The sequence below is a fragment of the Amblyomma americanum genome, chromosome 1 (genome assembly GCF_052857255.1).
Source record: "Amblyomma americanum isolate KBUSLIRL-KWMA chromosome 1, ASM5285725v1, whole genome shotgun sequence".
In the NCBI taxonomy this organism is placed as follows: domain Eukaryota; kingdom Metazoa; phylum Arthropoda; class Arachnida; order Ixodida; family Ixodidae; genus Amblyomma; species Amblyomma americanum.
Window position 1 is genome coordinate 14,410,520 of NC_135497.1, and position 25,226 is coordinate 14,435,745.

At 47.5% G+C, this 25,226-nt stretch overlaps 1 pseudogene; it reads left to right on the forward strand.

The window, feature by feature from the left end:
* The first annotated feature begins 808 nt into the window (after positions 1 to 808).
* Positions 809 to 3,797, forward strand: LOC144130695 (uncharacterized; annotated as a pseudogene).
* Positions 3,798 to 25,226: the final 21,429 nt, after the last annotated feature.

Genomic DNA, 25,226 nt, shown 5'->3' on the forward strand with positions numbered 1-25,226 from the left:
TCACGGAAGTAGTAGTTCTTCCGCGAACAAAGTAGGGCCGAGAACTTTCTTTGTATATCCTGCCAAAGCTGGAAATAAGAATAACCCCTCTCAAGGGGTGGTGGTCAGAGAATGGACCTTTTTCCAGTAACCCACCACACAGCTAACACAACGAAAAATACGTTTTTGAGTTTGGGTCCCCCTAAGCTCCCTCGAATCTTTTCTGAGAAAATTCACTTAAAATGACAGGTGACAGCTAGGATGGGGTATACCAACACCACCTAGACTTTTAAGGCCTCTCCACGATTTCTCCTCCGACGCGTGACGTCACCGCACTACGACGCGGGAGCAGCCACCGCCGACCGCTGCGGCAGCACCTCCTGGCGGCCGCTGCCGCCGTTCTCCTCCCGCGCTGTTTCAAACTTTTGAAGTGCGGAGTACTCCGAGGCGTATTTGCGTATAGCAAATTGAAGATAATGAATTTCACCGTTTTAAGAGACATGAAAGATATCTGGTTCAATGTAAGAATCTTCGTTCGCATTTCTGGAAAGTGTTCAATCTTTTAAAATCTTACTTTATGCAGTTTTACTAGTAAATTGTTGGAAGCAATCATTTGAAAGGAGACATCGGGATTGCTGTAAACATCACTACCGTCGTGTTTGAACATGTGCTGCACGTGTCGTGTGTTACATGCTGTTACTCCGCCGTTCTTTCTTTCTGTGTCATTTGCTGAAGCTTCCTTGCGGGCTGTGAATACTCGAAGTGCAATCCTGGGAAACGTCTGTGAAAGTGCTGTGCGCGTGTGACAGTTCCTGAGCCATTTGTTAAAATGCCAGAACACTGTTGTGTTCCCGGCTGCCGCGGGAATTACGATGGAGAAAAGACTGTGCGCGTCTTCACTTTCCCAGCTGATGCTGACAGAGGGAGGCAATGGTTGAAAGCCATTCCACGTGCTGAACCCGGAAAGTGCTCAGTGGTAAGTCGAAAAAGCGTGATATTTATTCCGCGACGTAGCTGTGTGTACATAATGCGCTACAACATGGCCTAGTGGGCGAGCTGGAAATATTCTAAATTTGAAATATTTCACTGCGCTAATTGCTATTGCACCCATGGAATTAATCATCTTAAATATGCTAACCTTATCTGCGCTGGGCTTTGCAGGTCAGCGAGCGGCACTTTAAAGAATCAGACATTCGGATGTCTTCTAAGTATGTGGACTCAAAAACGGGCAAAGTCGTCGAGGCAAAATTGAAGATCGCTCGTCTCAGCTCCGACGCCATTCCCAGTGTATTCCCGGACTGTCCCGCGTACCTTTCTGCGCCCGCCACTACGTCCCGAGAAGCACCGACTGAAAAGAGAATGCGTCTTGAAGCAGCTTCTTTACGAGATGCCATCGCCATGTCACTCCAGACACACGAGGAGGAAGAAGCAAGGAACACGATTGACACTTTCCAAGTTCTACTGAAGTGCTTTCCTCAAATCAAGCTTTCTGATTTTTGGAATGTTATTTCTCGACCTGCCTGCGTCCTTTTTCTCAATCTTGCTGTTGATGACGTCGCTCGTGTTTTGTCGTCAGTCACGGTCTTAGAGAACCTCACGGTGAAAGTTCATTACCGAAATGTGCAGCTGACTACAATTGATGGCATAGATACCATCCTTCACACAGTACATGATATCCGTTGCTTGATAGGTCTGCTGGATGCTGTAGAGTCGTTTCACAAAAAATTGTTGTCTAAGCATGAAGAAAAAATTGATGGTTTGCTTAAGTTGGCACTTTCCCTGCTTGAAGATGCCTTAAATTGTGAACTGGCAGATGTTGAACAACCCAATGCAGTTAGTTTTTGAAAGAGCAAGTTTCTCTTCTTCTTGTCAAGCATAGCAGGTCATCCCGGTATTCTGCAGAGTTGCTGGTATTCTAAAGCATTTTATTTACAGTTTCTCCGCATGCTTATAGGTTCCTTCACAGTTCCGGAAACCTTAGATTACCCCATCAATCTACAATACGTCGTATATGTAACTCCTACAGCGTAAGCCCGGCAGCTGAACAGCAAGGCACTTCTTTCCTATTGTATGCAAAGAAGCTTGTCGCAGCAATGACGGAGCATGAAAAAATTGTTGTACTCATGATGGACGAAATTCACCTGCAGCCGTATTTTGATTATAAGGGAGGAGTAATTGTTGGTGCGGCTACAAATAGCCCTAATGCAGCAAAAACAGCCCATGTTTTTATGATGCAAAGCTTGCTTTCACGTCAGAAGAATGTTGTGCACATACTGCCAGTAGAGCGCATCAACGCACAGCAGCTTCACACTATTCTGCATAGCATCATTACTCAGCTAGAGCATGTTGGGCTGCGTATAATCGCAGTCATAGCTGACAATAACTCAATCAACCGGAAAACATTGTCACTTTTTGGGGCCCCCTGCAAACTTCAGAGTGTGTATCCACACCCTGCAGACTCTAAACGTCCTCTCTTTTTTCTGATTGATCCTGTACACTTAATAAAATGCGTCAGGAATAACTGGATCAATCAGCGAAATGCTGGAACATGCATGTTCTTTCCTAGCCCCACATGACCTAATATAAAGCCACCTATATTTACAGCTTCATTTAAAACACTTCAAGAACTTCACTCGAAAGAACAGGGTCAGCTGATTAAATCAGCACCAACACTCTCGTCTAAATCTCTGAACCCATCGAATATTGAGCGACAGAATGTCAAGCTTGCGCTAAGGATTTTCAGCCCGTCTACGGCAGCAGCTCTGCGAGCATGTGGGCCCAGACTTGAGCTAGATCATGTGTCTGGTACTGCACAGTTCCTTGAAACAATAACAAAGTGGTGGAACATTGTAAATGTAAAGACATGCAACTAGGGCACTCGACTTCGTGATGAGCTGCAGTCACCGATTACATCAGCGTCAAGTCCACAGATCCAGTTTCTGTTAAGTATAGTGGAGTGGCTAGATCTGTGGCAGTCTCTCAAATTTGACACAGGCATATTAACAAGACAGACTCACAGTGCGCTCCGACTCACGACAGACACCTTGGTAAAGGTGACTAGGTATTGCCTAGATGAAATGAACTTCGAGTATGTACTTTTAGGAAAGTTTCAGACTGATTGCTTGGAAGAGAGGTTTGGCAAATACCGCCCACTCTCCGGTGCGCAATACCACATTTCCATAAGACAAGTCTATGAGTCGGAGCGAAAGCTTCGTCTGCAGAACATTCTGGAGCTCCCAGAGTTTGAGGCTGCAACTGATGCGGTGGCAGTAAACGATGCAGTACTTGAAGTGTTTGACATTGAGGTAACGGACGACGATTATGCGAAGGCGCCAAATCTCCCAGCAACCACTTAAGTTGCTGGCTATTGTGCCCACGCTGCGTTCAAAAAGCTGTCATGCATGACTTGCAAAGAAAATTTAATGCTAGAAGATGAAATTGAAGTAGAAGGTGGGGAGTTAGTAAAGGCCATGACTCGTGGTAGTCTCAAGTTTCCACAGCCTGCCATAGTAAATGCTGTTCTTACTGCTGAGATAGTTCTTGACAAACTGAGAAACGAACAGCATGCGACACAGTTTCATGCACTACCAAATCAAAAGGAGGCTCTCTTGGCACTCACACATGATGTGTTAAAAGACGGCATTGACTTTGATGTGTGTGAGAATGGGCACACTCCACAGTTGGTAATGCACTATGTCCTAAGTGCAGCAGCAGCAAACACGCTTCTAAATACCCTTTGTAAAAGAAAAAATGATCAACTTATAGTTGAAAAGGCTGCAAAAGAAAAAGAGAGAAAATTGAAGACATTGAAGAATTGACTACACTGTGTGCTTGTGACTGTTTTTGTTAGTTTTTTTAAGTTTCGAAACCAGTTTTTGCGTTGTATTATTATATATTCTGCATATTTTCTTTTGTTTGCTTTCTGTTTACAGCTTTTCTGTTGTTGGCTCCACTTACTGTATTTTATGATTCAGTGCTGTAACAGTTTCCTTACCTCCTACTCCTACTGATCGTGTTTCTCATCTGAAAATAAAATACGACTTGTGAAAGTCCTCTGCGTTGTTCATTTTCAATAAAAAAAATATTACGAACGTATCTTCACACATGCGCGCTTTGATATAAAGTCAGTAAAAGTCTGCTAAAATGTAACTGCTTATACTTTCAAAGAAACAAGAACAAAAAAAACATTCGGTTAGGGTGTGGGCAAGCAAAACACGATTTAAAAAAAGTAACTTTCTTTTCGAGAGACATAATCAGCACTTTGAAATGCGCGAAATGCTTGCGAGCGCGGAAGCCGAACCTACTGGGCCGTCGCAGTGCGGTGACGTCACGCAAACGTGGAGAGGCCTTAAAAAGTCTAGGTGGTGTTGGGTATACAGTCTATGCTGGTTTCCCATAGCCAGAACAGATAAGTGTGAGTCATCCTTTGACAAACCTTGGGAACACCTCCCCTTCGGCACTTCGGCCGGCTATTCCGTATTCCGCGTATTCCTCCGTCACCACACACAATGCAAGCCTAGTGGCCGTGTACGAGTGTGGACGCCGTTTCGGCGACGCGGCCTCAGTGAAAAGCTTTTTGCGCTCTCGTTGTTTGCGCTTCCAGTGTTTATTTCGCATTGTCTTTGCTCTTGTTGCCCTTACTTTTCGTTTAACAAGACAACTCTGATTTGAACTTTTTCTGTCAATAGATGGTAGCACTTAAGCACCCCCCAAAAAAGGTGGTAAGTTCTATCCCCCCTCCAGGTATGTAAACTATACAGCGACACGAAAGCATTCGTTCTTGCGCGTTCAAAGAGTAGAGCCCAGAACTTTCTGTAGATACGCGGCGAAATTTCGGGGGACCGAAGCACAAAAAAGTTAACCTTTCTGAAGCGATTCAGCAAAGGATGTGGGCGTCATACAATGGGCCATTTCGCAGTAACCCACCAATTTAGCGTTTCTGGTTTGGGCCGCCTAAGCTCCCTCGACTTTTCTGAGAAAATTATTCTACAGTGGTAGGGTGGGGTTTCTGGTTTCGCTTGAGCAGACAGGTGTGCTCGATTAAAATGGTGGAAGAGACTTCGCGCATCCCCAGGACTAGAGTCACTAAATAAAGACAGAATACCGGCACTCTTTTCTCCTATTGTTCTGTGCCGCCGCCACGATCATTGGTCAGTTTGCATCACGTGATATTTGTTTACACTTGGACGGTTCATGGGGGCTACCATTTTGTGGCTTATGCGTTTTCAGTCGGGCAACTGTGGTAGTCCTAGTGCTGCCGGTGACCGACTCAGTGACCAGGGATTCCGCGCCTCGCAGCATTTCAGCTCCTCACGACGAAAGCATAAACTGAAGGCAACAGCTGTACCGTTTGCATCTGAGCGGCTCCATGCCGTACGGCTACGATCCCGCCGCAGCGCTGGGTGGCTAACAGCGTTGTTTACAAAATGGCCGGGCCAAAGTTAGCGGCGAGGTCGCCGAAGCGGCAATCTGGCAACAATGATAAACAACAAAATGGCCGCCCCTGCTTACCGCCGTGCTGCAGTGACGGTACTCTAAGTCTTTATTTAGTGACTCTACCCAGGACATTACTGGAAAAAGGTCCCTTGGGTTGAACACCTATGTAGCCAGCCCCAAATAAAAGGAAAGAAAGGAGCTCCTAGCACAAGGCCTCATGGCTGGTCTGCTTCCCTTTCCCGCGTAGCCTTCCTTATATAGCTACAGATGGATGTCCTCGAGTGCAGTGACAGCGTGTAGCTTACTTTTCCTAGTTTCGTACGAGCGTTCCCAGCGCCGAACACCCATGTTCCGCTTCTCAGCACCAAGGCTTGAGTGTTTGGCTTGTTCTAACGGTGGTCATCATCTTGTGGCACTTTTGTGCGCCATACTTTTGATCTCTGTCTTGACAGCAGTAGATTTGTCTCAAAGGGCTTGAATACCAGCAGGCAACAAGTCAGCAGAAAATGCCATCAAAGAATTTCAGGTACGGGAAGCGTAAGCGTGCAGGTGCACTGATTGCGAACACCAGAAAGCGGCCAGCTCTCGAAAACGAAGCTCCTACGAGCAAAAGACACTCTTCTCGCTATCGTGGTGACCTTGGCCGCCCTGCTGAAGGTTATTCGACGCCTGAAGTCAACGAGCACAACCCAAGGCCGGCAGACGTTGAAGCCCTCATCAGAGAACCGGAGGTGCCAGGAAGTGCCCTGTCATCTTCATCATCTTCAGTGATGAGCGCAACAGGGTCGTGCGACGAAGATATTGCTATTGGAGGTTCCGCGATCACCTCAGTAAACAACGGCAGTGCAAGTGCTGGAATTCAAGGGCGGCGCATTGTTAGCCTTCAGTACCTGTTGAGCAGCTTGCAAAAGACCGCCCTCCATGCTCCCTTCAACTGAACTTTAGCAGATATGGACTGTGAGTGTGAAAGAAAGCAAGGTCTTCGAAGCACGTTGACTCTCGTATGCAGTATGTGTCGAAGGATATCATCCACACGGACCCGCCACCTGACGCACAAGCTTCTATCGGCTGCGGTGATGTAAACACATCAGCGGTATGTGGAATAATGTCAATTGGCTGAGGCTTCAAGAACCTTAACGAACTGCTTGCGTCTATGAACATCCCAAGAATGTCATCGGACACTTACACAAAAATAGAGGACAACGATGGCCACATTATCAATCAAGCCGCCTGGGAGGAAATGAAAAAAGCGGGCGCAGAAGAGGCAAGGCTGGCAAGAGAATGTGGCAACATTGACAGTGACGGTACACCCACGATAGCAGTCATCGCAGATGGTGCGTGGTCAAAGAGATCCTACAAGAACAAATATGACGCTTCGTCAGGCGTGGTGAGTGTAAAAATTTATTTAATTGCCAAAGTGGTAAAAATGCTGCATTTTTACCACTTGAAATATTTTACACTTGCTCCTTCGGCTAATTGAAGAGATATGGAAAAGGCCCGCGCTTTCATAACAAAGCACTGAAACTAGTTTCAGTGCTAGCGTCAACGAAGAGAGAGACCGTGCAGTGATTAGAACTGTGAATACAAAAATGCTGTCAGCGATGTTATGTGTGTTTGAGTTGGTCCTTGTATACGTGCAAACGCACAGTTTTAATAATTATAATTTTTTCCTGTTGTTCAGTGATTAATATCTTGTGAAAAAGAGAGTATTTACATCACACTACGAGCAGGAAGAAAGACTATAGAATAAGCATGAAAGCGGGGCTATGTACCGCTGTGATCGAAAGGCATCAATTTGCCTGGAGGTAGTTACAAAGCAGCACTTGAGTCACAAGCATGACAATACCTATATGTTCTAGCGATTAGCAGTGCACCCAGTATGGCAGCTTCGTGACTAATATTGGTCTTACTCTTTCAGGCTGCCATCGTTGGTCACAGAACTGGAAAAATCCTGTACCTTGGCGTGAAAAACAAGGTATGCGCAATGTGTCGTCGGACTCCACAAGGTGCCACCCCGAAAGAGCATCAGTGCCACAAGAACTGGCAGGGAAGCTCAACAAGCATGGAGCAAGCTATTGTTGTTGAAGGCTTCAAGAAAAGCGTTGAGCTACATGGCATCAAATATACAAAGCTTATAGGTGATGGTGATTCAAGCACTTACCGATCTATCGTCGCAGCAGCACCGTATGGCAACCAGCGGGTTGAAAAAATTGAGTGCAGGAACCGCCTACTTCGAAACTATGCAGCAAAAATAAGAGAGATCGCTCAGAAGAAGTGGCTGGAAAAATATTTCTCCTAAACTAGAAAACTCTATCCTCCAAGCAGCTGTGCGCCTACGGCATGGAGTTGCAACAGCAATAAAAGTTAGAAGCAGTGAAGATGCATCGTTTTCTGAAAAAAATAGACCGTCTTGCTCATGACATAAAGAACGGCCCAAATCATGTGTTTAAAGACCACGCCAACTGCACTGATTACTTCTGTTCTGGAAGCAAAGCGGGAGAAGAAAATATATTTCCTAAAATAGTTCAGAAAGGCATCTTTGAAGAAATTTGTGTTGCCATGAGCAGAATGGTTGCAAACGCGGCGAGCCTAATAATGGACGCCAATAACAATGCTGCCGAGCATTACAATTCCGTTGTGGCAAAATTTGTAGCTGGAAAGAGGATAAACTATTCCTTGAAAGCATCTTACGAGACAAGGTGTTATACAGCCTCCTTATCGCTCAACTGCCGAGGAACATACCAGGAAAAAATCGCGCGCAGGATATCGGGAGGGCAGCTTGGAGGATGCACAGCATCATTTGTGAAGGCATTAATTTCTAGGAGAGATTCGAAGCGAAAGCTACCGAAAAAGAAGATATCAATCACTCCACGCTGCCAGCATCGAGAAAACGAGCGACATATTGGTGCCGATGCTGATTACGGCGTACAAGACATGGAGCCTGATGCTTTTCAATCTGCTTCCGACAACTTCCTGAAATCGCTCTCGCTATCAGCAACCAACATCGAAGACCTGCAGCGAGCAACGTCAAAGCAGAGTGGATCCACTGTGTGGAAACAAGAAAGGCGAAAAAGATTGACGGCACCTTTGTTGGGTGCTACTTGTGAAATGAAGCCAACGACGGGATGTGGGCGGACAGCTGGTGACATCCTGTACAAAGAAATAACTTCCGAAGCGATTTGGTATGGAAAGGACCACGAGTGCTTAGCACTCAAGCAAATCGAGAATGAGTGCAACGTCATGGTGAAGGAGTGCGGCCTGTTTGTTGACCAGGAGAGCCCCTTTCTTGGCGCTTCCCCGGATGGACTCATTGGGGAGGACGTTCTTGTTGAAGTCCAGTGTCCGTACTCAGCGAGGGACCTTACTCCACTGGAAGGAGTTCGCGCCAAAAAAATAACGTGCTGTGAGGAAAACAAGAACGGGAGATTGCAGCTGAAGACAAACAGTAATTACTGGTATCACGTGCAAGGACAGTTGAATATTGCTCGCCGTAGGAAGTGCTTGTTTGTGTTGTGGACAAAAAAAGGCATCAGCACTGAGGTGATGTCCAGGAATCAATCGTTTTGGGAGGACGAGATGTTGCCGCGGCTCAAAAATTTTTATATGCACTGCTTGCTGCCTGAGCTCGTGGACCCAAGGAGGAGCCGTGGCTTTCCAATTCGTGAGCCTGATTACATTCTCGAAGCACAAAACACTTGGTCGCTCAAGCGACCATTGAAGGAAACGTCGAAAAACGACGATAACCAAGAAACCACCTAGGACACCCATTGTGACTACAGCGCGTATTTTCCTTCTTTCACTGTGTCCTGCGTGACACACACGAACTGCGTTCACTGTGGAGCTAACGCAAGCCATCGTGCGCTACAGTATAGATGCCGTCGGACGACGACTGTGTTTCATCCACAGATGAGCGGCCTCACGCAGCGCTTGAACAAAACCACTGCAGACAAGCTCGCCATAGTCGCCGACGCTGAACCTGGGATGTCTTCCTTCCGTACGTCATGTTCGTCTACTACACCGCAGTTGGGATGACCAGTCATATATGACACATTTTAGGCTCATTTACGGCCAAGAAGCAAAGACAACGCTTGACGCCATGCTGCCAAACGTCACCAGTGAGGACAGCCTTGACGTCACCGCCTGCTTGCAGCGTGCGGGAGCTCTACGAGTCACTCGGCTACGCATTACACACCAAGAGCGAACCTACGCCCGACGCTACAATCTCCGCCGTCGCCACGCACAATACAAGCCAAGTGACCGCGTATGGGTGTAGACGCCTATTCTGCAGCAGCCCAATTAAGAGCTTGTTTCAGTACCACGTTAATGTGCTCGTCTGTTTTTTCATGGCATTTTCACCGCCTCGTGACAATATTTATTATAAATTGTAGTTGATTTACTTCCTTTCACACCTCCTTCACTGCTTATAATTTCACAACGAAATAAGTCAAAGTTGGATAAAACTTAAAAGGGCGGGAAGCGAGTTCTTGGTTAGCCCTGTTTACATGAACCAATAACGTCTGGTTGAGTAGGGGGTCGGGCTGAGCGAGGTCCACCCAACCCGACCAGTGCGTGTTTACATGAACTTGATTTTAGGGAGTCGAGACCGGTTCAACTGCAGCGACACCAAGCGTCGAGCGAGCAAGCAGTGGCAGCCTCCGAAATTGGGGCCACCATCGCTGTATAGGAGGCGCGACGGCGCACGTGATAAGCAAGTGAGAACCAAAAGAGCAAACGACGCACTGGGTGCACAACTGTTGCCAGATTATCTTAAAGCGTTTGGCAACGATGGTCAAACAGGTGTTTCCTCCCGACCCATGACTGTGTGATAGAATGGTGCAGGTGCGGCCCTTTGTCCAATTCCTCAATGGCGTGGGCCGTCTTGCTAGCCCCCGTCGATCGCTTTGTCATGGTAGGGAACGCTGTGCAGCTTGTCAAAACAGCGCGCCAGCTCGTCACGCACCATAAGCTCGAGCAAAAAAGGAAAGCAGAAATCCTTTCAGTAAACAGCCCAAGCAAGAAAAAAGGGAAGAGAGCTCAAGTCCGTACAAGTTCTGAGTAAAAACCTAAGCGCACGAACACAGACAACCAAGAGGTTGGTGGTAGAGTGTAGTAGTGACAAAAATATGCCGATGCCAGGTGGAGCCACGTCGCAGTGGTTACATATGGCGCGAATTTCAAATCCCCGCAGAAAATACATACACAACTTTCAGAGCCTGTAAAACGCAAACAATAGGCTCGATATGGATGAAAATTGCGGCTTAACAACCAAGAGAGAAAAAGGAAGGAAATGTTGAGGACAAAATTTTGATATCTGGCTTAGTTTTTTCACAAGATGACATGAAAGACCGACATACTAAAAGTGCAATTTTTCTGGATATTTACCTCTGAATTGTAAAAAAAATTAAACTTAAAAAATAAAATCTGTCCGCAACATTTCCTCTGTTCACTAAAAAAGAAAACGCTGCCACAAACCTCATGAAAATTTGTTCATTTTTAGACACGATACAGCTTCTGAAAGTTCCCATGTATTTCCTAAGGACACTGCCACTGGTGAACCCTCTTAATCGTTCAAGGTAGAACTCGCGGAGCGTTCGGTCACTGCGTGTAACTACCTGACGGAGAACAGACGGGACGTCAAGCCCGTGTGTTCGAGGAATGCACAGAGGCTCACGAAGGTTCGCTCACGAGTGCGCGCACTACCCTGCGGCCACAGTAGCGCCTTGCTGGAGTCTGGCAGTATGCCCTGCGCCCTATAGGCCGCAAGCATATCGCGACGAGCATCGGCGAACGCGGCACAGTGAAGGAGCAGGTGTTCTAGTGTTTCCACTGCACCGCATCCGTCACACACATCACTCGTCGCGATTCCGTGACGCACCCATCGTTTCCCTGGCCACAAGCAGCCAATGAGCGCGCGGAGGATCATTGCACGCTGTGACCGTGTAAGTGCGCGACAGCCGGTGACACTGTCGATGCGCTCACCTCCTGCGATACGTGGGTCGGGGTGCTGCTTTCGGAGATGGTCGTGGATGGCCGCACGCACGTCTTCCAGACCGAGGTTCAGATCGCTGGCAGGTTGTTGGTGTGCAGCGGTCGCGAGGTCGTCAGCTTTTTCGTTGCCGGCGATGCCGCAGTGACCGGGCACCCACTGTGCACGCACGCACATCTTCTATGCGCGAGGCACTCGATACGCGAAAGAATTTCCCGCACTAGTGGGGTACCGCGGCCGGTGGATCGCAGGCGGCTCAGGGCGGCGCGGGTGTCGCACAGCAGAGCATCCCTGGGCGGCGGAGGGTCGAGGGTGAGCAGCAAGTCCCGCCCGAGCCGGATCCCCATCAACTCTGCCGTGGTGGAGGAGCCCAGGAAGGTTGCGTGTTACTGGCTGTGCAGTCGCAGGGCGGGGATGGTTACCGCCGCTGCAAGGGCATCTGTCACGGGCCACTGAGCCGTCGATGTACACTAGGAGATGGTCCTGGAGCTCCTCGTGTATGACGGCTCTGGCCAGCTGCTGCACTGCAAAGAGGTGAGTGCTCCGCTTTCCCCCGATGCCGACGATCTCTCGCTGTACCTCCGAGGCAGCAGGTCAGGACGCGCAGGAGCCTTAAGCGGGTGGGCCTTGTGTCAATTGCTCATACTCGAGCAGCACCGCGCCCATTTTTGAGCGCGGGTGCGAGCGCATACGCTGCAGCAGCGAGCCGCCGTCCGGTGCGCGGTGAAGCCGGTCGAAGTGATTCAGTGCCCTGCGCGCTGCTTGGAGCTCAAGTGGCTACGCTCCTGCCTCTGCCAACATTGCGGCGCACTGCGAGTTTTTGGGCAGGCCTATAGGCACACGCGCAGGGACTTGCGAAAGGAAATGGAACGGTGGCGGTTTGTAATCGGCGCCATACCAACTTCTCGGTTTTGGTCAGAGAAGCGTGAGGAGACGGGTAGATTTGGCGGGAATTACTATAATGCATTGGGATGTCGTGTTAGATGTGCATCTTCGAAAAATAAAATGGTTCAATAGTCCGTGGAAAGCGGTGCGAACGAGGCATTAATCGATGTGCCTACGGGTGTAGAAACAGCCCGTTTGTTGCACGTGTCGTGTACTGTTTGCGTGCCATGTTTGTAATAATAATAATAATATAATAATAATAATAATAATATTGTTCATACAATTCTTGTTTTTTTAAAGGAAATGGCGCATTATCTTCCTCATGTATCGTTGGACAACTGAACCGCCCGTAAGGGAAGGGATAAGGGAGGTAATGAAAGAAGAAAGAGGTGCCGCAGTGGAGGGCTCCGGAATAATTTCGACCACCTGGGGATCTTTAACGTGCAGTGTATCGCACAGCACAAGGGTAGACTCCGTTGATTTTGAGGAAAGGCAACGAAAGGAAAGGAGCCTAACTGGCTCCCTGGGTCAGTGGACCCCTTAACCGCGCTTTCGATTACATAGTGTGCTTTTTCATATCATGCTTACCAATGCTGAAACGCCAGCCATTTTTTTTTGGATTCCATGTGTCATGTGGTTGGTTGGTAATAACTTTATTTAGACCCATTTCAGTGGATCAGATGAGGTTGGGTGAAGGGGGAGAGGTGTTAAAGGGACACTGAGGAGAAATTGATGTTGGCTCAGTTCCGTAGAATACCAGCTCCTAATCAGAAAACGCCACTATTACTGAAAACAAAGCTCTTGTAAGGTAGAAAATAGCAAGAACCAAGATACAGGTATCGCCGCCACAGGCCAATCTCGCAAGTACAAGCGTGGTGACGTCATAGTACAAGAGACGCCACCTTGGAGGAATTTTCCTTCCTACATTGGGTCGCGAATCTCTGAGGCTAACAAAGGAAGGTTGCGCGGTTCAGTATTGAAGTAAGTTTTGTTTTAAAACCGATGGTGCACTTTTATCACACAAGGAATACAGACAAAAGACAACTTGTATGTTGGAAGCAAAGAAAACTGATGCTTGGCAGCGCCACAGGTGGCCAGGAGAGTTTCGATTTGTTATGGCGCTTCGCGTCTATGAGCTTTGCGTACCCCGCGGTTTTGTTTTTGACGCGCCTCGATCTACAAGCGCCGAACAGCAGAGGAACTCCAAGTGCCGCTTCAAGGGCTCGTTAACCTTTGAAGCAGCCTGTTAAGGCTGGTCAGATGATCGCCACGGTCGATGAAAAACTATTTATTGTTTATTTATTTCGAATACTTTCCATGCCGGAAGGCATTACAGAAAGGAGTGATATTGGTACTTAACATAAACGGTGCATTTTATACAATATTATTTTACAAAGCTGCAGAAAATACAGTGGTCTTGAAGTTGTTAATGTCAGAAATGGCAGCGGAGGAGGGAGGAAGGTCGTTCCAGTTTGCCCTGGTTTTGGGAATAAATGAATTATGACACGCTTTTGTTCTCAAAAATGGGACAGCAACTTTAAACATGTGGTCAGAACGGGAGGATATGTATGATGGTCGAGCAAAAAGATGATCCTTTCACACAGGGTTATGATGATACATTCTATGAAAAAGACGAAGTCGAAAGCATTTAGGGCGCGAAGAAAGGTCCGGCAGGGCGAGGATGCTTCATGGAAGTAATGCTGGCGTGGCGGGAATAGCTAGATAAGATAAACCGTGCTGCGCGATTTTGAATGGATTCAAGTGTGTTTATTAGTGTGATTTGAATGGGATCCCATACTGCGCATGCATATTCTAGTTTTGGCCGCACTAAGGTTAATAATAATAATAATAATTGGTTTTGGGGGAAAGGAAATGGCGCAGTATCTGTCTCATATATCGTTGGACAACTGAACCGCGCCGTAAGGGAAGGGATAAAGGAGGGAGTGAAAGAAGAAAGGAAGAATAGGTGCCGTAGTGGAGGGCTCCGGAATAATTTCGACCACCTGGGGATCTTTAACGTGCACTGACATCGCACAGCACACGGGCGCCTTACGTTTTTCCTCCATAAAAACGCAGCCGCCGCGGTCGGGTTCGAACCCGGGAACTCCGGATCAGTAGTCGAGCGCCCTAACCACTGAGCCACCGCGGCGGGGCACTAATGTTTTGTACAATGTTAGTTTTATCGGCAGAGGCGCAGCAAAAAAATTTCGACGTAGGTACCCAAGAACCCGGTTAGCGTTATTAGTGACCTGTTCGACGTGCATATGCCATGATAGGTTACGTGAAATATGAACACCTAGGTATCTGTATGAGTTGACGGATTAAAGAGAAGTGTCGCGAAGAAAGTAAGTTCGCGTGTTGTCAGGGATGTTATTGCGACGTGACACATGCATTGTTTTACATTTGTTAGCATTTAGTCCCATGAACCATTTATCGCACCAGCTAGACATACTGTTAAGATCTTCTTGAAACTTAATAGAATCAGTATGGTCAGTTATTTTGTGATAAACCACGCAGTCATCTGCGAAAAGCCTGATAGATGAATGGGAAATGCATTTAGAAGGTCGTTAATGTAGATAAGGAAGAGAAGAGGTCCCAGTACCGATCCCTGGGGTACGCCCGATGTTACGGAAATGTGAGATGAGCAGTTGTTAGCAGAAACGTACTGAGTTCGATTTGATAGGAAGCTTTTAATCCAGTTTAGAGCATTTGGATCAATGTTAAGCATGCTAAGTTTAAAAATTAGGAGATCATGTGAAACAGTATCGAAAGCTTTCGCAAAGTCCAAAAACACGCAGTCTACATCGAAGCTCATGTCAGCATGGGTAAAGAGGTCATTAGTAAAACATATAAGTTGTGTTTCGCATGAGAACGTCTTTCTAAAACCGTCTTGTTCAGCCGCAAAGAACCAATTAAACTCAAGGAAATTGACCAGATGAGAATATATAACATGCTCCAAAATTTTACATGGAATACTTGAGTGATATGGGACGAAAGTTATCGGAGGAATGAGTGTTGCCTGATTTAGGGACCGGAACAACCTTGTCAACCCTCCAATCGCTTGGGAGTACTGAGGAACCTAGAGACTGTGAAAAAAGCATCGAAAGCATAACTGCAGAATACGGTTGAGTAATTTTGAGCATTTTACAATTGATTGAATCTTCACCCGAGGAAGAAGATATTTTCAGGATTTCAATCAACCTTGCTATGCCGGCCCAATCTATAGAAATAGAATTCATTGGCAAGTAAGAGCAATTAGGTACAGACGGAAGAGCAGTGGCAGGACTTTTGAGGAAAACAGAACAAAATACATCATTTAAAACTGAGAAGCCCTGAGATCGGCACATTGTCAGAACGGGCTAGTTTGATTACTTTGCTTTCTTTGCCACCAACAATATTCCAGAATTTGCGTGGATTAGATTGTAGAAGTGATGGTAGGGTGTTATAAAAAATTTTTTTTTGCACTTTTGACTGCGATAGAGTATGTTGCGTGAATGTGATGATATGCAGCCCAGCGTTCAGGAAGGTTAGTTGCTTTGGCACGACAAAAAATACGTTGCTTTTTGTTGCGTAGGCGGCGTAGGATTCCAGTAAACCACGGTGAGGCAGAATTTGAAACAACCTTTCTTTTAGGCACATGGTGATCTATTAGTGTAAGCAATTTGTGTTTGCACAATAACCAGTTCTCTTCAACGTTACGTTTCGAAAAGTTTAGTGTGTACTCAGTAAGGAATGATTCTAGTTCAACTGTGATGGATGTGGTATCGGCGGCATTGTAATGACATATAGTTTTAACGGCTTTCGTAGAATGAACTTTCTTCTTAATTGTCAAGTGGAGAAGCGAGTGGTCACTGATTCCTTTAATGTACGTTGGAGTAGAGGCCAAATCAGGAGCGGTGGTAAAAAAAGAGTTCTAAAGTATTGGATGAGCTACTAGTAGTGCGTGTGGGTTCATGGATCAGCTGTGTTAGACTGAAATCGGCGCAGATGTCTATAAAATGGATGCATTCGGAGGATGGCTGCTTAAGAGAGGGAACACCGAATTTCCACACTATTTATATTTATTTATTTATACAGAATACCCCTAAAGGCCCTCGAGAGGGTATTACATAGGGGGGGGGGGGCAAAGGCAAATGAACAGAATAAAACAAAACCACAAATATAAAACAACAAAAGCAAGATTAAGACACTTCGCATGACATAAGTAAGCAAAAGAATCAAAAGAATGGCAGCGCGGCAAAGAACGAAGATTACTGCAGTATTAAAATTATACAAACAGAACACTAAGGCAATGAATCATTTAATAACATACCCTGCAATAACATACCCTGTAAAGGAAGCCATGAAAAAATAACAATGTATGCGAAGAGGTAAGCAGTAGTTATTTAAGATATAATATTAAGATGTTTATCAGGATCAGTGGTGGTTGCGATACGTGAAGGCAGAGTGTTCGAGTCAGATATTGTGCGTGGTAAGAATGAATGCGCATAGTTAAATGTTCTGCACGTGAAACGACTAACTTTAAAGGGATGATCGCGGCGGTCAAAAATCGGAGGTAAAGAAAAAAAGTCGTTATGAAGTGATGGATGATGATAAAGTTTATGAAAAAGTGATAGTCGCACAATTTTGCGGCGGGGACATAAATCCTGGAGACCTGCGCATTTCTTTAAGGCTGTGATGCTGGTGTTACGTGAATAATCGGAGTAAATAAAACGAACGGCGCGGTTCTGCAATGATTCAATGTTATTTATTAGGTAAGATTGGTAAGGGTCCCAAATAGCCGAGGCATATTCGATTTTAGGTCGAATTAGAGTGGTATAGGCATGGGCACGGAGATGGAGGAGGAGCATGCTTTAGGTTATGTTTTAAGAGACCTAATGACCGATTAGCAGATGCAAGCATAAGGTTAATATGGTGGTTCCATGCTAAGTCTGAATGAAGGTTAAGTCCTAAGTACTTATACGTGGTGACTAGCTCGAGTGAGCTATTATGTAAGGAGTATGCTGTTTGAATTCGAGACATTCGGTTAGTAAAAGACATCAATTTAGTTTTTGAATGATTAAGTTGCATAAGCCTGGTTGAGCACCATGCTGTCACTGAATCCAGGTCAGATTGAAGGGATTGGCAATCGGTGTTAGAATAAATTTTGCGATAAATTACACAATCATCAGCAAAAAGTCTGATATGGGAAGAAATGGAATCCGGTAAATCGTTGATAAATATTAGGAAAAGTAAGGGGCCAAGCACACTTCCTTGTGGGACGCCAGAGTGTACTTGACTGAAAGACGAATTGTGGTTATTGACAGCTGTAAATTGAGACCTGGAAAAGAGAAAAACTTTAACCCATGCAATGACAAGAGGGTGAATATTAAGCAGTGCTAGTTTCATTAATAACCGGTTGTGAGGTACTCTGTCGAAAGCTTTAGAAAAATCAAGAAATATGGAGTCTACTTGAATGCCAGCATCAATCGATGAATGTATGTCTTGAATGAATCCGGCAAGTTGCGTTTCGCATGAGTAGCCTTTACGGAACCCATGTTGATATTTAAAGATAATGTTATGTTCTTCAAGATAGTTAATTACCTGCGAGTGAATTACGTGTTCAATAAGTTTGCAAACAGTGCTAGTTAATGAAATGGGTCGGTAATTTAGTGGTGAGGAACGATCACCAGACTTGAAAATTGGCACAATTTTAGCTAGGCGCCAGTCCAGCGGAATTCCGCCTGATGATAGATTGTGAAAAAATAGCGGACAAGATGCGATGAATACCATGAGATGAATTTTTGAGTATTTTGTTATTAAAGCCAAGGTGATCTGATGCTGATGTTTTAAGCTTCCCTAGTAAGGATAAGATACCTGTCTCACTGACATATTTCGGACATTGACGTATTAGAAGTGCTGACAGAAATAGGAGGTAGAGGAAGATCTTCACGGTTAAAAACGGATGTGAATGCGTTATTGAAAAGTTCGGCGCATTCGGCCACTGGAACACTGCTGCCTTCCGCGTTGGTAAGAGTAATGTCAGGATGATTAGCGGGGTTTATTATCTGCCAGAACTTCCGTGGATAGTTTGTTAGCATTGCTGGTAGATCGTGTGTGAAGAAGTGCCTACGTACAGATATCAACTCAGACTGATATTCCTTATCCCATAGTTGGTACCGTCGCCAAGATTCGGAGTGTCTGTTCTTGTCGACTTGTCTGTAAAGGCGCTTTTTCTGGTTATTAAGGCGACGTAGATGCCTATTAAACCAAGGCGCTGTGTTAGTGCATGGGATACTGATGACTGGTATGAATCTGTCAATGAGAGTAGCAAGTTTCACGCTGAACAGGTTCCAGTTCGTTTCCACGGAGCGTGACGAAAAATCGTGAAGAAAATGATCGGCAAAGACTGACAACTGAGCGTTTATTTCACCGAAGTTTGCTCGGTTGTAGCACCTTATTTGTTTAGTGCGAGTTACCTTTTTATGGGGCACAAAATTCAGGTTACCCGTGATTATGGAATGGTCGGAAAGGCCTTCTAAGAGCGCAATGTTGGAGCAAAGGTAAGGATCACTTGTCAAGATAAGATCGAGAATATTGGCTGTAGTGGCGGAACGACGCGTAGGTTCAAAAATAAGTTGTTGCAAAGAGAAATCGAGAAAGGACTGGAGGAAAGTCTGAGCTTCAGGATCATTGGCAGGAGCTGTAAATGACGACCAGTTAATAGCCGGATAGTTAAAGTCACCAAGTAAAAGTAAGCTTGAATTCGGGAACCGACAAGTAAGATCGCTTAGTAAATTAGAAAACTGACTTGCGAATGAAGAAATCAAGTCCGGAGGGCGGTAAATGACGCCAATGATGGCGACCGTGAGACCACAACTCAACTGGACCCATACCGATTCTAGGTACGACGTGACCTCGATAGGCACAGCAGAGAGCACTTTATTGACAGCCAGAAGGACACCGCCACCTCTACGGCCCGTGCGGTCACAACGAAATATGTTGAATTCGGAGTCAGAGGCGAAACGACATAATCAGGAACCATGTCATTTAACCAAGTCTCGGTAAGCGCTATGACCGAGGAGCAGCATGAATCAATTAAAGAAGAAAGTGCTACGTTTTTAGAAAGAACACTCGTTATGTTAGTGTACAGAACACTGACATCGTAATTGGAGCAACGCTGCGCGTTTGGCCGCACGGGTGGTTTGCCAGCCACTTTACGGGAACAGGAAGGGATGCGTCAGGCAAGGGACACGCGCACTGCGCTACTGGTTTGATCATCCCAAAAATACGAGACACCATTGATAAGCAGTTTATCAAAAGACAAACGGACCTTGTCACCTTTTTTTACTGATTTGGCATACTTCCACAGTTGCCTGCGTTTCTCTCGAACCGTTTTCGAGTAATCTCGCGAAATGCTGAAATCGGTATTTTTGAGTTTATAGCCCTTACTCATAAGCGTTTCGACTTCTTTTTCGTTGAACAGCTTTCCAATAATGGGTCTCTTTTTCCTGAGAAAAACGTCCTATGCGGTGAGCACGGGCTAAGGAAGACAACGTGATACCAAGTTTGCTAGAACAGAATTCGTTCACATGATGCTCAGAGTCTTCCCAAGTTTCAAACTCAGCAGTGTCCTGAACACCATAAAAAAGAATGTTAGACCGGCGGGAACGATTTTCTAGGTCGTCAAGTTTTACTTGAATGTTGGATACATCGTGTGTACAACTCGTGGCAGATACTGTGGTATAAGGCACTGTTTTATAATTTCCAGTTCCTGCACGCGGGTAGCTAAAGACTGTAAGTCATTTTGAAGAACTGGAATAGACTCGAATTTAAGTTCAAGTTCATGCACACGATCGTTTAAAGTCTTCATTTCATTTTGCAGGCCAATATGAATTGTAAGAATCTTGTTAACACTTTCGAGGATATTCGCGCGGCTCGTCTCAAGCCTTTGAACAGTTACATATACCAGTTCAAGCTTTTCCTCTTGGCCCTTCGCCATAGGGCCTGGGTTTGTTTCAACGTCCCCACCCAGGACCAAAATGCGCCAAATGTACACTGCCGCCGAGCGGAAACGTTTCAGAATATGGGGTGGCCACAACACTGCTACAAGACAGACATCATCATCACGGTAACAAGAACACTGCTAATAACCAACCTGGAACAGCAGGAACGGTGAGTGGCGAGGCATTTCGTGGGCAGTGCCGTGGCCCAAGGGGGCGGTGAAATCCGAGCGCTTTATGTAGGTGTCCTCGTCAGCTTATAATGTAGCATGTTGCCAGGCCCGAAGGTCGAAAGTGTCCAAAATCGGCAGGGGTGCGCACAGATGATCGGATGAGCAGCCGAAGCCGTCCAGAAACCAGCTAGCGCCGCAAGATTGCGATACCGGTCGGCAAGTCGATGAGACAGGCAGGTGATAGCCGGTGAGCAGCAGCACCTGGAACAGCAGGAACGGTGAGTGGCGAGGCATTTCGTGGACAGTGCCGTGGCCCAAGGTGGCGGTGAAATCCGAGTGCTTTATGTAGGTGTCCTCGTCAGCTTATAATGTAGCATGTTGCCAGGCCCGAAGGTCGAAAGTGTCCAAAATCGGCAGGGGTGCGCACAGATGATCGGATGAGCAGCCGCAGCCGTCCAGAAACCAGCTAGCGCCGCAAGATTGCGGAACCGGTCGGCAAGTCGATGAAACAGGCAGGTGATAGCCGGTGAGCACAGCAAATGGAACAGCAGGAACGGTGAGTGGCGAGGCATTTCGTGGACAGTGCCGTGGCCCAATGGGGCGGTGAAATCCGAGTGCTTTATGTAGGTGTCCTCGTCAGCTTATAATGTAGCATGTTGCCAGGCCCGAAGGTCGAAAGTGACCAAAATCGGCAGGGGTGCGCACAGATGATCGGATGAGCAGCCGCAGCCGTCCAGAAACCAGCTAGCGCCGCAAGATTGCGGAACCGGTCGGCAAGTCGATGAGACAGGCAGGTGATAGCCGGTGAGCAGCAGCACCTGGAACAGCAGGAACGGTGAGTGGCGAGGCATTTCGTGGACAGTGCCGTGGCCCAAGGGGGCGGTGAAATCCGAGTGATTTATGTAGGTGTCCTCGCCAGCTTTTAATGTAGCATGTTGCCAGGCCCGAAGGTCGAAAGTGTCCAAAATCGGCAGGGGTGCGCACAGATGATCGGACGAGCAGCCGCAGCCGTCCAGAAACCAGCTAGCGCCGCAAGATTGCGGAACCGGTCGGCAAGTCGATGAAACAGGCAGGTGATAGCCGGTGAGCACAGCAAATGGAACAGCAGGAACGGTGAGTGGCGAGGCATTTCGTGGACAGTGCCGTGGCCCAATGGGGCGGTGAAATCCGAGTGCTTTATGTAGGTGTCCTCGTCAGCTTATAATGTAGCATGTTGCCAGGCCCGAAGGTCGAAAGTGACCAAAATCGGCAGGGGTGCGCACAGATGATCGGATGAGCAGCCGCAGCCGTCCAGAAACCAGCTAGCGCCGCAAGATTGCGGAACCGGTCGGCAAGTCGATGAAACAGGCAGGTGATAGCCGGTGAGCAGCAGCACCTGGAACAGCAGGAACGGTGAGTGGCGAGGCATTTCGCGGACAGTGCCGTGGCCCAATGGGGCGGTGAAATCCGAGTGCTTTATGTAGGTGTCTTCGTCAGCTTATAATGTAGCGTGTTGCCAGGCCCGAAGGTCGAAAGTGTCCAAAATCGGCAGGGGTGCGCACAGATGATCGGATGAGCAGCCGCAGCCGTCCAGAAACCAGCTAGCGCCGCAAGATTGCGGAACCGGTCGGCAAGTCGATGAAACAGGCAGGTGATAGCCGGTGAGCAGCAGCACCTGGAACAGCAGGAACGGTGAGTGGCGAGGCATTTCGTGGACAGTGCCGTGGCCCAAGGGGGCGGTGAAATCCGAGCGCTTTATGTAGGTGTTGTTGCATTTGGGTTGCAAGCCCCAAGGGTAGCGTTGGCCTGGCGGCCTGGGGCAAAGCTGGAAACATCCGAAGGTCCCGGCAAAGGATGAGTCGACTGGCAACAGAACAACTTGTTTATTCTGGCATCGCAAAAGAGCAGCCGGTCAGGGCGACCACTTTACTCGAAGGAAGAAATCGAAGTCCCCCGTTGGCGTCCGGGGCAGCTCCCTTTATACCCACGGAGTCGAGGGCAAGAAGGAACGGCTTGGGAAGAGGCGTCCGATGCGGCGACGCTTGAACATGTCCAGACGTGACGGGCGCGTCCGCCGGGCCGGCGCCGGTCAGACCTCCTCGCCTCCCAGTTGGGGAGCTCCTCTCCCCGGCTGCCGCGCTTTGACAAGCGTGGGCACCAACATGCACACACTCACACACACACACGCACGACGACACGTGGCACTGAAACCTGCCTGGACGCGCTTGGCGGGAGGCGTTGCGGCAGCGATGAACGGGCCCAAAATGACCGCCACTTTGAACGAAGCCGCGGCGTCCGTTGCATCCGCGCCGGCTATACCGCGCGTCGTAGGCGAGACGTAACAGTGTCCTCGTCAGCTTAAAATGTAGCATGTTGCCAGGCCCGAAGGTCGAAAGTGTCCAAAATCGGCAGGGGTGCCCAAGATGATCGGATGAGCAGCCGAAGCCGTCCAGAAACCAGCTAGCGCCGCAAGATTGCGGAACCGGTCTGCAAGTCGATGAGACAGGCAGGTGATAGCCGGTGAGCAGCAGCACCTGGAACAGCAGGAACGGTGAGTGGCGAGGCATTTCGTGGACAGTGCCGTGGCCCAAGGTGGCGGTGAAATCCGAGTGCTTTATGTAGGTGTCCTCGCCAGCTTATAATGTAGCATGTTGCCAGGCCCGAAGGTCGAAAGTGTCCAAAATCGGCAGGGGTGCGCACAGATGATCGGATGAGCAGCCGCAGCCGTCCAGAAACCAGCTAGCGCCGCAAGATTGCGGAACCGGTCGGCAAGTCGATGAGACAGGCAGGTGATAGCCGGTGAGCAGCAGCACCTGGAACAGCAGGAACGGTGAGTGGCGAGGCATTTCGTGGACAGTGCCGTGGCCCAAGGTGGCGGTGAAATCCGAGTGCTTTATGTAGGTGTCCTCGTCAGCTGATAATGTACCATGTTGCCAGGCCCGAAGGTCGAAAGTGTCCAAAATCGGCAGGGGTGCTCACAGATGATCGGATGAGCAGCCGCAGCCGTCCAGAAACCAGCAAGCGCCGCAAGATTGCGGAACCGGTCGGCAAGTCGATGAAACAGGCAGGTGATAGCCGGTGAGCAGCAGCACCTGGAACAGCAGGAACGGTGAGTGGCGAGGCATTTCGTGGACAGTGGACAATTAATTTGTTAAGAACATCATAAAGATCAGTGCAGAATGTAGCTGGTGAGGATGGGGACCTATAACAAGCACAAAAGATATGGTCGCCTGTTGGAAAAGCTACATGAGTGCAAACTATTTCTAGCGGTGAATAAATGGAGATTGCGAAGGAATTGATGAGAGTTCACGGCAATGAGTACACCTCCGCCAGCACGGAAATCGCGATGGAATCTGTAAAAGTTATGTTTTTTCACAGTCTAATATTTCACTATTTTTATTTTTGCTGAGAGCCACGTTTCAGTAAGGACAGCTATATCAGCTGAGCATGCATCGATATGGGATGACTGATGTGCGTTTGTTGGCGATACTTCGAACATTCGTGGAAAGAAGCGATATGCAGTTTGTCTTCGAGCATGAGATAGTTATGCTGAACCTGAATGTGGAGAGGGTGAAACCGGTGATGTGTTGCCTGTTTTGAGTTCAATCGAGCTCCTAGCTGGTCCGATCTCGCATACTTCGTCTGTGGTTGCGCTGTACACGTAGCATTTATTAGCTATGATTAGTTTGTTGTGTCGCAAGGAATAGGACTGACCGCTAGCCTTTCCAAAGTCATTTAGTGCTTTCCTCGATCGACAGGTAGCTTTGCAAAAATCTTCGCCGATTGAAACACCCTCCCCTTTAAACTTTGCTTTTTGGGAAAGTATGTAATCTCTCATTTTAGAAGAGGCAAACTTGGCAATAACAGGCCGTGTCTTGCCGGCATTAAATGTTCCTAATCTATGAGCTCTATGAATTGATACTTCCGAGGAATTCATGTTGAGACACTTGTAAAGAAATTGATGTATCTGGGCTTCTGATTGTAGCCACGTCTGATAAGTTGTCTGAGCTTCCATAGAAAATTAAGTTATCGCGTCTTGATTGGTCTTCCAGAACGTCTAGCCTTGACCCGAGCACAGCGTTTTCATTTGAAATTGCTTCTTGGACTGCGCTAGTAATATCTGTTCCTGAAGGCGTATTTTCAAGAGACTTGACCGCGGCCTCCACGGCAGCCACTCTATTGGATAGGTCGGAAACAGTTTCAGTAAGGGTTTCATGGTTGACCTTAAGTTCCGCTATGGCATTCATCATTTCATTATGACGCGCGTCAAACTAGGACGACAAAGCAGCTATAGCGGCCATAACTTCACTGTGCTGATGATCAGCGTTTCCAGGACCTGGATTTAACTCCACGTCCCCGGAAAGTAATAGCAACATAGCGACACATACACAATCGTTCAGAGTGGCAACCAGCTCTTCTGGGCAAGGTAAGAGCAGCATACAGACATTGTTTGTACGTTTTCAAAGTGGCGATTCAGACTGACTAACCTGCACAAGAAAGCAGAAAGGAGTTCTTAGCAGCAGCCGCATGGTGGCTGCTCTCCCGTGCCCACTAAAAGTGCCTTGGAGGGACCAGTTGCTAAAATCTGGCCGCTGCAGTGCTGCCGCTGGCGGCAGTGTCGATGTCCCACTAGACAGGGGCGTGAAGATGACGTCTTCGGTGATGAGATAACGAAGGCTGTTGTTGGCTGTTGGGGGCGGTAGATGCAGCAGGAAATACGATGCCGATGGAGACGTGACACACGTGTCAGACGGTGAAAGCCATGAGCCGAGAACAGCAAACTGCACAAGAAAGCAGAAAGGAGTT